This window comes from Saccopteryx bilineata, chromosome 2 (assembly GCF_036850765.1).
Source record: "Saccopteryx bilineata isolate mSacBil1 chromosome 2, mSacBil1_pri_phased_curated, whole genome shotgun sequence".
Taxonomy (NCBI): Eukaryota; Metazoa; Chordata; class Mammalia; order Chiroptera; family Emballonuridae; genus Saccopteryx; species Saccopteryx bilineata.
Window position 1 is genome coordinate 350,474,554 of NC_089491.1, and position 3,585 is coordinate 350,478,138.

General features: G+C 43.8%; 1 pseudogene; it reads right to left on the reverse strand.

Annotated features, from left to right (window-relative positions):
• Positions 1–2,922: 2,922 nt before the first annotated feature.
• On the reverse strand, positions 2,923–3,284 carry LOC136323477 (microtubule-associated proteins 1A/1B light chain 3B pseudogene; annotated as a pseudogene).
• Positions 3,285–3,585: the final 301 nt, after the last annotated feature.

The window sequence follows — 3,585 nt, forward strand, 5'->3', positions numbered from 1 at the left end:
GAGGTAGGGACTACTGGAGGAGGAAATGTTTGTCTCTTGTTGGTTTTGGCCTCTCTCTAGGGTGTCCTAAAGCAGTGTTTCTCAAACTTTAATGTGCATAGCAATCAACAGGGGATCTTGTCAAAATGAAGACACTGACTCAGTAGGAATAGGTTAGGCCCAGGAGTCGGCATTTTATTTTCTTTTTTTAGCAAGAGAAAAATCATATTTAATACATACATATGTATATGAACAGCACATACATGAGAGAATCAGAGATCCCATATGCACGAGAGGTTCAGAGACAGAAAGGGAACAAGGTTTTATGTAAGACCTTCTGAGCTAGGAATGAGGTAAGGTGCCTTGGGGCTTCAAAGGGTCATTACAGAAGAAGAAGAGTGTGATTCCACACTTCTAACTAGCCACTGGGTGAAGAGCACCATCTGAGTGGCAAGACCCTATAACTACCCAGTATGGTGCTTTGACATAAACGACTAAATTTTATTTTATTTTATTTTATTTTATTTTATTTTATTTTATTTTATTTTATTTTATTTTTTACAGAGGCAGAGAGAGAGTCAGATAGGGACAGACAAACAGGAACGGAGAGAGATGAGAAGCATCAATCATTAATTTTTTGTTGCGACACCTTAGTTGTTCATTGATTGCTTTCTCATATGTACCTTGACCGTGGGGCTTCAGCAGACTGAGTAACCCCTTGCTCAAGCCAGCGACCTTAGGTCCAAGCTGGTGAGCTTTGCTCAAACCAGACGAGCCCGTGCTCAAGCTGGTGACCTCGGGATCTTGAACCTGAGTCCTCCACATCCCAGTCTGACGCTCTATCCACTGCGCCACCACCTGGTCAGGCTAAATTTTATATTTGATAGTCGTCCCCAGGGAAGTTTCTCTTCTGAGGCCTGACCCCCTCAAGCCAGTAAGCCCTTTTCCTTTTGATCACTAAACTGTCCTCCTCCAAGCTAACTGGAGCCCAAGGACATGATTTTGTTCTAGTGCCGATGTTTAAATTCGTGTTTAAATTCTAGAGTTACGAGTGGCTTTACTAATATAATTTGAGAGGATTGGCAAGTTATTTGGGTGTGCATGGCCCAGCCCTGTCATGTGAGGATACTTTTGCCTGATAAGAGCCCCAATTATACCAGCTGCTCCTGTCAATGGGCATGCACGCAAGCCACACAGAGTGACCAGCGACATAATGCCCCTCCTGGACCAGGGCCCTAACTTCTCTCCCAGGCGGGTGGGTAGGTGGAGGCAGAAATTGAGCTCACTTTGTGTCCCTGTGTCCAGGAAGGCTCTGTTTCCTGTGTCAAGTACTGCTCTGTCAGAGGCAAAGAACGCCTTAGTTTTACCTTCAAACGAAGGAGAATTAGTCTTTATAATAAGCAGATTTCAACAAATACTTTTTAACCAGGAGGGACATACCAGAAGGATAAACCGGCCCTAGCGAAGCTGCAAGGACATCTGACTGGATTCATGGCATGAAGACAGCAGGATGAGTCACGTCTAGCAGGACCTTGGTTTACCTGACTATGACATCAAGGTGTTAGGTGGGAAGATTCTTATCTGCCCTAACAGTCTGTGATTCTAATCAACATATCAGGGAAAGGCACAGGAGATAAGAATTCCACACCTGGCGAGGTGACAACATAGTGTGACCGGGAGTCTCTTGGCTGGCTCTTATCCTCTTTCTAGTCTCACCCAAATGCTTGCCCTGATCCTGTACTGAGTTGTCCATTCTAGACAATTTGGTGCCTCATATCTGCCAGCCTACTGTAGAAGGACATGAAAAGATGCACCCTGTGCTGCCACCTAATGGTTCCTGTTTTTTCGAGGCCATGTCGGTATCCTGTAGAATCTTTAGGCCTCTTCTACATTATCTACCAGCTCTGAGAATCTACCTGAGAATAAAAACAGGACACTTCCAGGTGCCACCTCATTAACGGAATCAGGGAGTATAACTATAAGAGCTATAAGGCTTCTGTAAACTTTGTAATTTCCTCCTTATTGTTATTTCCTGTCTGTTTCCCTGTAGTGATTAGCAGTAAAATTCTAAAAACAAAAAGGGGCCAAGGTGGTTGTTTTCAAGGGCAGCTAGGAAACGGTAAGGGGAGGGGGAGACAGCCGTCCCGAGTTTGAGGCAAACAACTCCAGGAGATGGAGCGGGTGGAGGAAGGCGGAGTAGCTGCAAGGAAAGCCCCGCTGCGTCTCAGGCTTGTTTGAAAAGGAAAAGGGTGGCGGGAGAATGAAGTTGTAAAGTAGTTGAAATGATGGGAACAGTCCTTATAGCATTGTCATTCTTTCCTGTTTTGTCTTCAAATGTACCGGTCTGTTTTCCAGTCAGGAAAATGAAGTAAATATTTGTATAGCTATCAAACTATATACTTTGTAGCAAATGATACTCTCTAGAGAAAGGATCTTAAATACAAACAGTCTATAGATGGGCCAGGTGGATGAGGTACCTGGATGGGGGCAGCAGGGGATAAGACTGTAGGGAGTGGTGGGGACTGTGGTGAACTGGAGAGCTTACCTATCTAAGGAGCCCCAGGTGGTTATAGCCCTAACCAACTTATGTGCTTACATTGCCTGATCTTTCAGTTTTTCAAGAGAAGCTGGAAATTCGGATTAATAGGTGAAGTCTCATTTGTTTTTAGAATGCAAAGTATTTTATTTTTAAACTGGTAAATTTGAAAACAAGACAGCCTAGGTTAAATAAATAATACAGTTTTCCAAAGTGGAATGTGCTCATTTAGAGCTCAGTTTTTCTGCTTGAAGCACAAAACAACTTTCTAAAATTCCTAGGCAGGAGCAGGACTGTTTTGATGATCTGTGATTAGATGAACCAGTCAATCTCAGTTAACATTCTTTTTTTCCCCCCTCCTTTTGTAAGGGTTTAAAAAATTCTAGAACAGATGCATTTTTCTTGTCTTACACCACCAATTTCATTCCAGCTGTCTCCTGAGAGGCATATACCATCTTCAAGAATCTACCTTCATCCTTCTCACTTTCATATACTTTTCAATTCAGTGTGGACATGCTCACCATGCTGTGTCCATTCACTAACAGAAAGAGGCTTGATTAGCTGAGCTGTAAGTGTCTTCTAATTATCTTGTTGAGCTCACTCATGTGGACATGATCAGGTACAAGAAACTTGGTTTTATCCAGTACAGGAAGCTGCTTTTCTCTCTTGTTCTATTATCACTGGGATTTTGGTCGGATGCGGCTTTCAGATAAGTCAGACTACTTTGTTCGAAGGTACAGAGATGCTTGAAGGTCTTCTTGGATGCCATGACGCAGGAGGCTGGGCAGGGGTGGCGAGGCAGAGGGTCCAACTCAAGTCTCCTTATTTTTCTTTTTATTTATTAAAAATTTTTTATGTCTGACCAGGCAGTGGATAGAGCGTCGGACTGGGATGCAGAAGACCCGGGTTCAAGACCCTGAGGTCGCCAGCTTGAGCGCGGGCTCATCTGGTTTGAGGAAAAGCTCACCATCTTGAACCCAAGGTCACTGGCTCCAGCAAGGGGTTACTCGATCTGCTGAAGGCCCATGGTCAAGGCACATATAAGAAAGCAATCAATGAACAACTAAGGT